This window comes from Botryllus schlosseri, chromosome 3 (genome assembly GCF_051294905.1).
Source record: "Botryllus schlosseri isolate E-star chromosome 3, Bs_hap1, whole genome shotgun sequence".
In the NCBI taxonomy this organism is placed as follows: Eukaryota; Metazoa; Chordata; class Ascidiacea; order Stolidobranchia; family Styelidae; genus Botryllus; species Botryllus schlosseri.
The window spans coordinates 742,055-756,447 of NC_137238.1; the positions used below are offsets into that span (position 1 = coordinate 742,055).

General features: G+C 41.3%; 1 long non-coding RNA gene across 1 annotated transcript in view; it reads left to right on the top strand.

Moving 5' to 3' along the window:
- The window catches only part of LOC145435518 (uncharacterized), a 446,234-nt gene that overhangs the window by 130,863 nt on the left and 300,978 nt on the right, over positions 1 to 14,393 (top strand). The gene's annotated exons all lie outside the window — the stretch shown is intronic.

The following is a 14,393-nucleotide window of genomic DNA, read 5'->3' on the forward strand; positions in this document are numbered from 1 at the left end:
GGCTGTTTTCAAAGAGTGCTGAAGTAGTCATCGTTGATCTTGATAATCAAGTAGAAGTGACGATTGAAGTCAGTTCTCTAGTCATATAATATTAAAAAATATAATAATAAAACTTGAAAACTTGAGTGGAAATAGTTCAGAATCGAATCCATTTTAGTAAGTATGGGCGAAAAAAATGTAGGAGTCATTCGTTAGTCGCTACCTCTGCCATTTTCGCAGTACGAATGTCTTAGCTATTAATCATCATTTTCATTTTATTTCTGCAGGGTGTTGAAAAAAAAGGCCGCATGCAGGTTATTTAACTGGCTCATCAGAAGATGAAACCTGATGATAAGGACTGTTTTCACTTTCTTTCTAAAGACATTCGTTCGTTTGTTCGTTTTATTTTTTACAACGGCATTATTGCCAATTCGTTTGAAATTAAATTATCACAAATGTGATTAATATGTAGTAAATAATGTGGTGTGTGTACGCAGCCGTGATCAGGTTAAGCCCATAGTGGTAGAAAACAGGTTATTATATCAGGATCTTCTTCTTCTAACGTAGGATCTACATTCTACTCACCATGTTTAAAGGCTGTAGCATCTGCATAATATTTACATTATTGAAGGACATGGAAAAGACGTTGAATTGAGTCGACACAAAATCCCCCTTTCTACGACCTGCCGAGATCTAATATCTACTATATCGGCTCGGCTTTTCTACATCTTTGGTCTGTACTGTGTTTGCTGGGATGTTATACGTATGTGTGATTATCCGAATCAGGGAAAGTAAATGTCGTACGTAATACAACCAATACTGACATGCGTAGCAGAAACGTCCATCGGTTAATATCGTGACGATCATGTACTACATTGCACATTAGGGTTGTTCAGATTTGGGCAATTTTTTGGAAACTTGTTTTGCGTAATTCCAAATGATAGTTTAGTGCATAAAAACACCTCTAAAACTGATTTTGGTCATTTTCATCGCGGTCTTCCCTGCGCGCAAAGCCCCCAAAGACCCACGGGTCAATTCTCCTTACTAGCGACGATTCACCATTGCTGGTTTGTAGCTTTTGTGAAGTTTGCGGTAGAAAACGGCCGAGTAGAGCTGGGAAATATCAGGTTGAATTATCTTTTTGACAATTGAACATACCTACATTCCTATACATGCCAAATGTGTTTCACCTTCCCGTATTTGGTATAGGTAGCCGGGTGGTAGGCCTATGTATGAAATGAACGAATACAGGCATTTCCAGCCGGTTTCAACTCTGTAAATGTTAATCAAAGACATATTGTATATGAATGTAATTTCACCTTTATAGTAGCTTCAATTCACCTAATCCGCATCAGGTTTGCAGTATCTAATACGTCTGAAAGAAAGTTGACACCCCCCTCCCCCACCACCTCCGAACGCAAAAACTCAGACCTGTCCTGTCCAAGACGTTGTCACAGTAGCGAATACGGCCAGAATGCAAATGTCAAAAGCTCACGACACTAGGCTTCTTCTCAAATGATCATGACAGGTAAGTCTAAATGGGGGTCCTGATCCTCAACTACCAATGCGTTCTGTCTGAAAACGTCCCCGGTGTTCTTACGGAAACAGAAACAATCTGAAAACATATTAGTCATTGTCGTCACCCACTATGGTATGTGCTTACAACTGAGTTAACTTAAGAAATCTGGCACAGACTATGTTTCTGAAACTTGATGAATTTATTGTATGGAAATTTGCATTATCAAACTTGAAAAGCAGAATAAGGCAAAACATAAATCCGGACATAGTAGGCCGACCATTTAAGTGACTTGAGACAATTGTGAAAGATGAAAAGACAGGTATTATCATTGAAGAACATGTTGAGAATTAGGTAAGCATAAAAACAAAATGTGGATAACAACAGGCTCTAGTCTCAGGCAGGCTCATAGGATTTCAGTGTGGATTTATTGAAGTTGTGATACTTCTGACGGTGTAGCTAAACAACTTGCAGCATACTTTTCTTTTGGCGCTCATCATCTGTGATGATCGAAGCAAAGTCGGTATTGAGTTTAACTCCTAGTTCAGCAGCGTCATTAACGACTTTGACATTACTTACAAAATGGCTCATTTCATTGTATTGTATTGTATAGTATTGTACTTAGGCCATTGTTCCACAGGCTGATTCAACCATTCTCCAGAACACTCAAATTCGTTGAACAAATGCCATGACTGAGGGCCCACTAAATCAGCCAAAGTGGTGTTATCCTCTATAGTCCCTTCTGATGAGAGAATGCATGGCCCGCGTCGATAAGATTGCGGTTTTTCAACTTTCAGTAGGCGGCTTGCAATACTTTTTCTGGTATCACAACTTTCTTTTTCTGAGAACAAGGCATAAACCAAAGTTTCTTCCACAATGTACGATGGATGCTTCCTCAACTTATTGAGAGCAGATTCAGCAACATCTTTATCGGTAGTTGTTTTTTTGAAATTGTTGAATAATGTATTTTCAGGACCTGTTGTTTCAGGTCCAAAAATGATTGTCCAGACACTCTTTACCACCAACTCCAATACATGATGGCGACAAGCATGATACAACATTTATTTACCTAGGCGGTCTTCCAGTAACTTTGCAGCTCCTTTTTTCCATCCACTATTCCTTGATGTCGTGTCAAATACCAACGTGGCAATGGAATTCTGCTAACTCCAAGTCGTTATCAAATCAAATGCAGTTTTACCTTGGACCTCTCCTGTGGCATTTTCAATCTTTTGAATTCCAAGTAATTTTCCATTGGTATGCAGAGGATGAGAAGACAAAATAACAGCAATGCTTCATACTTTGTTCCATACCTGTCTTCTGTCAACTTTCCATCCCAGTGTATAGCAGCATGATTCGGCAGGTCTTGTTGAAATGACTCGTATATTTCATGCGAAATCTCAAGACGATTAGCTTCTCTACGTCTCTTTATAGTTGGCCTGGATAGCACAAAGTCATTTAAGTCCCCACCGCATGCCTGTATGAAGGCACTAATCAACATAGTTGCTTCATTATCGGTCAATCCTGAGTTTTGATCGTTTTAGAGGGCATTCCTCTTTCAGATACAGCAAATACTGTAGAACTTGGCGTAGAGTGGGTAACTTGGAGTGAATATTACACTCAGATGAATATCCAATCAAATTATGACCAGACTTCGATCTTGTTCTTGGTGGGTCCGACACAACCTTTCTCCGCTTTGTTTCAGACATTCTTCTTCAACCAAATTGTAGCCTACCAGCAAATTGGATAACTCAGTATTTTACAGTAACACTAAAATTGAGGCAAAGATTACTGAAATAACATATTACATGCCTTCCAGTAACATTTACTAGCTTAACACCAGCTGGAAATGTCTGTGCATCTGTTCTCGAGCTCGACTCACAATCACAACAGGATGGTGCTTCTTCGGTGTACGATTCATAACAAACGTGCTACCAATACATGCTTCCCATGAACACGATATACCGGTTCTGCATGGTATAACGAAGATTCATCTGGCATTTATAGGACTGCATTTCAGTACAGTTATGAATACAGATATATTTCCCATCCTTACATAGCCGTCTTGAACCGATAACTTCACAAAAGCTCCAAACCAGGGACACGGTCAACACTACAGATAAAGATATGACGTAAACACTCTGGTGGATCGTCAGAAGTAAGGAGAATTGACCCGTGGGTCTTTGGGGGCTTTGCGCGCAGGGAAGACCGCGATGAAAATGACCAAAATCGGTTTTAGAGGTGTTTTTATGCACTACACTATCATTTGGAATTACGCAAAACAAGTTTCCAAAAAATTGCCCAAATCTGAACAACCCTATTGCACATGCGTAACATCGAAAACATGACCATTGCCGTCCGTAGTGCAGTGTCCGTAGTACACCACTAAATTCAAGTAAAATGTTGGTAAATTGGGAGTCGAATGAAAATGATGACCTTTGTTGTAGTCAACTGAACAAAAGTCCGGTAAATATCACAAAATCGACTGTTTTCAATATCTTCTTTCTGTTTGAACATTCATGGTTAGAGTAGGAACAAGTATGAGTATATTATGATTGCAACGCATTCGATATCACGCAAGTGTTTAAAAATGAGAGTAGAACCCCTGACTTGAATTCAATAATTAACAGTGAACATTATGACTGGAACTCGGGTCTCAACTCGTATTCAAGCCGTCGTTCCTTGACACATCGAAATTATCTCATGGGAACCATACAGGTTTCTGAAGAAAAATATGTTTCAAATGACAATATTCCGTTGGAACGGTTACAGCATGCGTCATCGTATCGTGGTCTCTGTGTCTACAAGACAGGCTGTCGCGTGTTACGACAAAGTAATACACGTGGAACGGTCCGTCAGAAGAAAGAAATACGCAGCGGATACGCAACGCACCTTCCGGAGTCAGATTACATATTAGTAACATCAGATTACATATTAGTAACATCACATTACCTTATCTCTGCGTTATATTATAGATTACTAACCTACGGATAGATACGCAAGTCCTGTCGTTACGGTCCGGCTAGCAGTTACACTTGTTGCTGAGCAATCTAAAAGCAGCATAATTGGTGGAGTTATAGCTTGCGACCCGAGGGCTGATATGTAATGAAACTGGTCTTAATCGAGAGCTACTGCCGCACTGATTCCGAAAATAAAAATCTTGTTAAGGATATGGAACCACCTCAAAACAGACCTAAAAATCTGAAAATCGGCATTGTTCCAACAATCACACCACCACAACACGATGAACATAACAATGGCCAATTTGGTCTAGCGATTGTTCAGAACAATGCCGATTTTCAGATTTTGAAGGATGTTTTGACATGGTCGGAATTAGACTAAGGGTTTCTACGTGCGACTTTCGGCAAGAGTTTAAAGATGCTGTTGACAGTTTTGATCGACCACAGATGTTTCATTGACTCCAAAAACTATTGAAGTACATTACGTTAACGGAATGTTTCGGTCTCTATCGTTCAAAGTCAAAATTTACATATCATCGTAACTGGCAAGACGTTATTGAACGACCACGCCGATAGTGGCCAGAGTAGGAGAGGACTTTCATTCATTTGCAGCGGTGATCTTGTCGAAGGCGGACGTGGTTTGCGCTGAGCGGGTATGGAGGCGCGTATTTCAGTTAGTTGAGGGACTTTTGATGCCTATAGAACCCCATGTCATTTATTTCGGGGTCTGGTCTACTTTCCTACCCGCAAAGAAAAGTGTTCCCCATGAATATGTATAAATTTAAAGTGTTTCACCATTTCATCACATATGCTCCCACTACACTAGATAGAGAGAGAGATATGATATGATATTCTTTTTCGCCTGCACCATCGAGATGCTTTGTCGACGGAGTTGCGATACGGCCCCATGAGGTCATCTAGTCTGCGCCCCCGTTTTTTTTCTCCATGTTATCCGTGATTGCTGAGCGCCTAGCAGGATAGCTGCGGATACCAATTTTTGAGTCTTTGGTATGACCCGGCCGGGGATCGAACCCACGACCTACCGCTCTAGAAGCCGGACGCATAACCATTACACTATCTCGCTCGGTAGATATTAGCCTAGGCTTACCATATTTTGGAAATGAAAAAAGAGGACACTTTTTCATAAATTTCAGACATGCAAAACTGGAGAAGAATTCTCAAAAACCGGTAAATTTTACCCACTTCATGATCGGTTGACTAAAAGAAAAAAAAGGTCATCACTTCCGCTCAGAGCTCAAAATCACGTTTTTTACTCCACATTGCCAGGTGAATGACTAAAAAAAAATAAGGTCTTCTTTTCGCTCAGAGCTGAAATCACCGCTTTGCCTTCCGAAATACCCGCCGGAGCTTCACTTCTGCGCTAATTTGCGGCATATCACTCGCAATTTCCTCTCAATTTGACCTAAATTTTCATAAAAGAGGACAAAATCTCAAAAAAGAGGACAAAAGGGCGTCCTCCGAGGACACTTTCAAAAAAGTCAAAAAAGAGGACAAATCCTCTTAAAAGAGGACGTATGGTAAGCCTATATTAGCCTATATATTTAAGAGGACGTATGGTAAGCCTATATTAGCCTATATATTTAATATTAATATTATAGAGATATAATATGGATATAGGTTACCAACCTATGGTGAAAATAGTCACGTAATACATGTTTTTAATTACAGACAATGTAAAGTGGATATTGCACAAGGTCAACGCCAACGTTTCGGTATCCGGCAAAATATCGTACTATTCTTGTATCTTTTGTGGTAATGCTAATACGGACGAGAACGCCCGTGGATGTATAATTTGTTGTTTATTGAATAAAAAAAAATGAATTAACTGTTGGTCTTTTCCACCACCGTCAGAGATCTCGCCAGGCTCAGCAATGGCAAACGAGTATGAAACCTGTATGGAATCGGTGTCCTGTGCTCACGCTATGTTGTATCTTTTAATTATTTTTTTATTAAAATACTTTAACTTGGAAAATCATCGCCGCTCACCTGATATATCAAGCAAAAATGCCAGCGATTCCAACAGTAGACAGACGGACATGCGTCGACCAGCTGACGATATCTATGGTCTACTTTAATACCCAGAGTATAAACTACGTTGTAATTTAGCTAGCGGACATTATAATTCGACCGGCGAACATCATAGAATTTAGCCGGCAGACGTATGTTCTACTTCTGTACCCAGAGTACAAACTACATCGTAATTTAGCCGGCGAACATTACTGGTCTACTTCTGTACCCAGAGTACAAACTACGTTCTAATTTAACCGTCGAACATCGCTGGTCTACGGACAATCGGACATACGTCGACCAGGTGACGATATCTCTTTTCAACCGGCCAACATAAATGGTCTACTTCTGTACCCAGAGTATAAACTATATTCTAATTTAGCCTTTTGACATTACTGGTCTACTTCTGTACTCAGAGTACAAACTACGTTCTAATTTAACCGTCGAACATCGCTGGTCTACGGACTTACGTCGACCAGGTGACGATATCTCTATTCAACCGGCCAACATAAATGGTCTACTTCTGTTCCCAGAGCAATATTTCCTCTAAGCTGCGCACTTGCGGAAATGCGCAGTGCTGAAGCGGTCTCTGCGCACAGAAAATCTAAGTTGCGCACAAAAAATCCGAAGTGATGTTTTTTTTTTTGAGTCGTTGCGCACTGTTGTCCAAGGGACTACGCAGGCGCGCGAACTCGTGAAAAATTAGAGGGAACATTGCCAGGGGCAAATAGTGTTATCGCTGAAGTCTTACACCGAGGTACAAGTGCGGCCCGCAAAGGTAAATATTGCGCTCCGTGAAGAAATTAGACTTTGCAATCACTAGCGCCTTTGCAATCACTAGCGCCTAACGAAAAATCTTTTCTTTTAGTATGGTCTCGTACGCGTGAGCGATACTGATATCATTTCGATAGCGCATTATTTTCTGGGAATGGCGAAAAAACATGGTTTAACAAAGTAATAAATAACAATGGGCTAGCTCGAAGTTAATCTGCGAGAAACTAGCGCATAGTCTTCTCCGCTTGTCATGAACATTGCGTAAGATTTCCTCAGGACCGTAACTGCCGCACTCCAAACCCTCAATTAGGGGGCCAAGATCGAAGGGAGCCCAAAATTATTTCGTGAATTAACATAAATCATGGTGTATTTTTTGGGAATTAATTTTGTCAAATATCTCGATTATTGGGTAACCTTCCCACAACAAAAAATACGCGTAATTAAGAGAAATGGGCACTTGGACGTCGGCCATTACCTTGCCACGAGGCACCAAGACATATGAAGTTATAGGCTATGTGACATGCGACTCCGAGAAGTGCGCCAAAACGATCAGCAGCGAGAAAACCTTGGCCGAAAAGGACTGCCCTATATGCTGACCGAAAACTTCGATTCATACATATAAGTTTGAATGTTCATGTGCTGGCGATCCGAGTCCCACAAGACAAATGCCATGTCGAGGGAACATTATTTGCCAGTAGATAAATACCAATTTTAAATCGTGTTCGTGTTTTAGTTTAGTTTTGACATAGCCGATAGGAGGTCACGAAATAGCATCATGTAACGAAGTCATTATACCAACGGGTGCGCCCGAAGATGTTTATTTAATATTTAGAGGACCTACCTTTTCTAACACACCTCACTTGATCAGCTTTACCGGTAAATCTGATTATGTGAGCAGAGTGAGGATAAAAATGGATAGCAATAGATATATGTAATTCCCGATCATATTGACCGATTCAATCATGAATCATATAAAATTTTCGCGCGTTCATGCGACATAACCACCAAACCGGCCCCCGATGTAGATGATAAGTATCGGCAAAAAGCGCATAGCCCGATAGGGGGGTCTGGTAGGCGAAGCCCCCCCAGAAGTTCGGTTTATCACCTTATGTGGAGGGCTGGTTGCGCAGTGAGTTAACGTGTTCTCGCAGACTGGTGAAAAATTAGAGGGAACATTGACCCAGAGTACAAACTACATTCTAATTTAGCCGGCGAACATTACTTACTGGTCTACTTCTGTACCCAGAGTACAAACTACATTCTAATTTAGCCGGCGGACATTACTGGTCTACTTCTGTATCCAGAGTATACTACGCTATGATTTAGCCTTCGGACATTATACCTGTCTACTTCTACAATATGACGCTATAATAGCGTCGAACAATGACGGTCGAACAATAATGTAGCCTTGAAGTACGGCAAGGCGATTGATATAGCTCACAATAAGCATTGAGCATTACCAAGTGAGTTACACTTGATATCGTGGGTCAGCGGAAATGGCACTGACGATGTCGGCAAGGTAATGACGCAGTGACCTTGTACGACGCCACATCCACTCATCAATATACGACGCAATGAACGTTCTCTTGCAACCGCTCAGTGGCGTATCCAGGGGGGGGTTTTAGGGGGTCGGAACCCCCCCCTTTTCAAAATCCTAAAAATTGATGTCAAATATAGCCTCTAATATTTGCTAATTTATTAGTTTAACATATTCGTTTTTACGTATGAGAAGGCGAATATGGCGTCTTAATGTTATTTAAGGGGACTAACACCCCTACAAAATATTGGAATTATGCGCCGAATTAGTCGAAAGGATAAAATAGGTCATTATAATTCGCTAATTCCATACGAATTCTGCACTTGTTCAGCTACATTTCAGCTGTGGCAATTGCCGACGTTCTCAACTTTCTTCCCTCGATTTCTCTCTCGCCTTGCTAAAACGAGAGACTCATTTTAGGAAAATCTAATCTAATTGGCCGACGCGATACGTAATTGCAAAGACGAAGTTGTCGGCAATCAACATCGCTCGCGAATTCGCTCCGCCTTGAAATCCTAATTAAGAATTGCACGCGGCGGCGTGTTGATTGATCAGCGAGACGCAGACACGACGGCACCAGTACGACAATGCTATTCTCAAATCCACATTGTATTCGCGATTATTGGCGAGAAATGGCCTAGGATTGACATTCACATTTCAAAATACAAGCCTAGCAATCCACGTTCCCGATTGTTAGGTGGCTTGCTGTCGTCCAAATACAGGCCTATGTTGTCGCTGAACGGGAGAATTGAGTAGGCCTAGTAGTAAAGCCTAATTATATCGGCTGACAAGTTTCTCTGTTGATCAAGTTATTATCCCAGTGTGTACTCTGTATTAGTTGACTGACTTGCGTGCTTGCAATTAAGGTCTAATTATCTTCGCGCGTACTACACGCTCAGCCGTATGGCTAGTAAAGCCATCGTAAAGCACACATTCGTGTACGACGTACACTGTTCACACCACACCTCTCTGTGGCGATCGCCCTCGTTTTTGCTACCGCCCTATTCCGCGCTTGTTCGTCCGCTGCGATACTACCGACCGTGCGCATAATATCGTCAAAACCCAACAAAATCACGCATCTCTGACCGGAACTAGGCGCTTGAAGACGGGCGGCATTTGCCGGCTCATGACTAAATGTGAGCATTTACGAATTTCTTTCAATCAGACCATAAAAGAAACGCGATTTTCAGGCAATGTCCGTATCGTATTCGTACATCTCCCACTCACCGCAAATCTCTGTTTATTATTAAACTATAATGTATTAAATATTCGCCAGGGCGTGGAGACGAGTGATCGTAATGATGACGTCACAATAGCCAATTTCGTAACGCAAAACCCCCCCCTTTTTCGCGCTCTGGATACGCGCCTGGAACCGCTCATTCGATTAAATTTACGTTTACAGTCACGCTATAAACTCCATATTATTGGTATGCACCCCTTGGGTAGTGATAAACCTGCGAGAGTGACATACTGTTCGGTCCCCTGTGCAATATACCTCTGGATAAGAGGGAGCAGGGTGGAGGCGTTACGGCGGTCAACAAACCGCATGAAACATTGCCTGCGAACAAGTAGATAATTAAAGTCTGTACAACCTCATTTGGTATTTTCATATTCTATGTACAAACCCAGTTGTTAGGTCCACGCCCCCGAAGATTCGTCTATGGCCACAATGTGGCCCGGACCACCGACTACTCCGCTGCCCCGGAGTAGTTCTGCCGAACAAACCTTGAGGAAAAAACATCCATATAATGTCGACTGAAAGTTGCTATAAACGTTTGAATAATTAAGGTAACAATACCTCTCTAAAAAATGCGCACCAGTCGACGGCGGTGCTTTTGCTTATGTCAATCTCCTCCCTGATTGCTTTTTGGGAGTAGTCCTTGGTCCATAAGTATAACAGGTAGAGGAGCTTGGTGGCGGTGAGCGAACTCCCTTCAAAAAAGGACCCCAATCGGATAGTGCACCATCGCCGGCATGCCCGCACCTGCAGAGGTCAAAACATGCTCCAAAATTATTTTCTAATAATGCTGGGATTAGCAGTATATTATTTCATACCGGACAACGCCAAGCTACTTTGTCCAAGCACTTCCTCTTTTTTCCACCATCTCCACATTACAACGAGAGCGCACAGCCGATTGCTGGAAAGCAATCCGTGCTCCATGAAAAAAGCAATCGCTGCAGCGTCGCTTCGGCAGAGTTTAGCGATTAAATATAATGATGATGTCCCAACATACGATTTACGAAGAGTCATGAGCATTTACGACATTGCGGTCAACAAAAGAAAATAAACTTTCGAAATTTTGATCCAATAAATATTGTTGATGTTCAGAGTATGAACGAATTTCGACTTCGTCGATTTGGAGTGTATGACGGCGTATTTTCAGGAATATAACAGCTGCTGCTGGTTGCAGTGTATGACGGGTCACGGCGTATTTCAAGGAAGATAACAGCTGCTGCTGAACAGAGACCGTCAACACCCCGCAAATTCAAAGATAATTCCGCATACAATTATCGATTATATCGCTGATCAGCCTAAGATCAGATTCGAGAATTCGCTAGTTACATGTCCAATATAGTCGTTAAATGAGGAGAGACAGTTCTTCTAGCAACAAAGTGGTGAGGAAGAGGCCGAGACCCGATCGTTATCAGTAGGGCAAGTTTTTGTTGCAGTCAAATCCGTGGAAAGCTGCACCTATTTTCTCAAAATCTGCAGTGAAAAGTAGTCACAAAATTTGCAGTAAGAAGTTGTTTTATGGACTAATTGCTTCAACAAAATCAATAAGCCTTAGCCTAAAAATTGACCCATTGAAAATATTTAATTTCGGCGGTCTAGCCTCAGAAAGTACCTCAAATTTAAACGATAGTGAGATAATAGGGAAATCTATTTACATATAGTGTCAAATATGCCCTGTAAAAAGTTGCATTACAAATCGCTGTAAATCGAAAATACTTGAAAATTTAAGTTGCAATATAACATTCGTCCAAATAGCTTGAGACAACAACATACTACATAAATTCTGAGTATTGAGGTGATGAATATACGTGAATAGGGGTAGGAAACAGGAGAGGATATATTTAGAGAATAAAGTGAACCATTGATAGCAAATAGAATCTCATTACGTACCAGACTGTCGCAACCGGACCCGAGAAGCCCGGTCTTCATCCGATTGTTGTCTTTTGACGCATGTTTGTCTCCTATTTCAGGCACAGAAACTATGTGTTACAACATTTGTCGTTGGGCAAGCATGTGTCTATGGAAAGCGTCGATGTCATATACCTGCGTAGATGCAGTACACTGATAGATAACTGTACGTTCGTATTCCAAGGTATTATATGATAAGATGTGGCACATTCGTTATGACCGGTCATAGTCGGCTGTTTGTGTCGCAGGGTCGTATCCAAGAGGGGGGTTTGGGGTGTCGAAACCCCACGTTTCATAATTAAAAAAATTCATGTCAAATGTAGCTTCTGACATTTGTAATCATAGCGGTTATTCGTACGATGGGGCAAATATGACGCTTTATTGTTATTTAGGGGGTCAAAAACTCCTTCAAAAATATTGGAATTATGCGCCGAATCAGTTGAAAGGATTAGAAAAAGTCTGTAAATTTCAATAATTTCGTCCGCATTCTGCGATGTTTCAGCTCATTTCAGCTGTGGCAGTTGCTAACTTAGTCAACTTTTTAGCTGGATTCTTTCTCGATTTTTAAAAACGAGAGACGTTTTTCACAAAATTCCGATCTAGTTGGTGAACGCGATATGTATAATTGTATGTGTAACTGCAAAAACGAAGCATTTGGCAAACAACATCGGCCTATTTTTCGCTGTGCCGTGCCGTGACTTATGACTCGCCTGGAGATCATAATTAAGGATTGCAGAAAGCAGACGTGTTTATTGATCAGCGAGAAGCAGGTATCTTCCTGTGGCGAAAATTCATCCTACTGGACTGTTTTTTTAATGTTCATGTCTTATAGGCCATTGAAGTTCAATACCAGGTTGGACGAATCAATAAACATTTCTCTCCCTCTCTCGTCCGAACGGTTGGAGCATGTATGAGGATATTTACAAGGAAATCAATCGGTCCATTTGATAAGCTTGTATTAACTTTGAGGTGAATTGCAGCAACTATGTTCCAGAATATTATAACGGATCGACCATTTGCTGAAGAACATACTTGCTAAATATGACTCTCGTCTGCGATAACATCTGCAATTCATCGTCGGAGAGCACACGCATCCCTCCTGTAAGATCATTTGCGCTCGAATCCTATATTTCCAACTTGAATTCAAGCTGACACATCATAACAAGCGGCTCTTTAATTTCCATCCGCCCATTCCCAAGGCATACATATATACAATATGAACACATGATGAGAGGAAATCTAAAATTCAAAAAATCGATAGAAAATAGTGATTGTATATAGAAAATAGCAATCGTATATAGCCTGCGTGTGCAGCTCGTCCTCAGTAAGTAAGTGCTTTCCGGTGCTGGCTCCGTAGTCAACATTGTCACCGCCACCCACGGCGCCAGGAACGTCTTCATCTCTTCCGTCTCTAGAGCTCATCTTGGTCACGTACACACGGTAATATAACTATATCCAGTGTTTCCCCTCTAGGTTCCTGGATAAACCCTGGCATAAAAACTTTGTCGGTTATAGATTCCTTGCTATCGGACACGACGACCGTCATTCCCATGGATGCAGTTTTCGAATACATCACACAACAAACAAACAAACTTCCCCGGCATTCCAACAGGTGTCTCGCTCAAGGACATCAACTTGTAACTATGCCAAATTTCCAATGGTTTGGTCCACATGTTGAACTATTCCAAGAATCTTTGATAAGGATTGGCAACATTTGAAAGGAAGTTTTTGCATTCAATTTCGTATATCTCTTGTACATTTTTGAGAAAAAAGCCCCTTCGACTTTCATGAAGTGTTGATTTTTCCTGCAAGTATTTCTTGAATGATTTCAGGGTTGTCAAAAGTGTTGCTTGCTATTTCCACGGTGTGTGTGAGGTAAACAGACATTAGTGTGCAGATGCCTCACCCATTTCATTTTTAACGAATTGGTTTGGTTGATAATGGACGATTCTCGCCGCTTTAGCGCCCCCAGTGGACGGTTGGCGGTTGTGATTTCGCCTTGATAAGGCTAGCATTGTGTGGTATGCTATTCTCGTTTTGTGCTTCTGGAGAAATGTTACTGCGAAAGTACGAGTTGTTAGGTTTTGGAACACTATTGATTTCGTGTAATTGCTAGAGAATTCAGGTTCCTACTCCTTCACTAGTAGACGTGTAACAAGCCTGACGATTTGGCGTGGTGTTGTTTCCTCGCTGAACTGCAAGCATTGTCTCCCAATGTCCAAAGTAACAGAAGCACTATATATACGGAGTTGAAGCACCCCGCATAAGGCATCTTCCACATGATAGAGACATGTCATAATATTTCTGAATCAAATTCTCTCTGCTTTTCCCCGACATCTCACTTTTTCTAAATCCCTTCTACCGATTTCCCGCTAGTTATAATTCGAGATTTGGTAGTTACTCAAAGGTAGCATCATTTCGTGTTATCAAGCCTCCTCTACTAATGGTATATCAAAAACT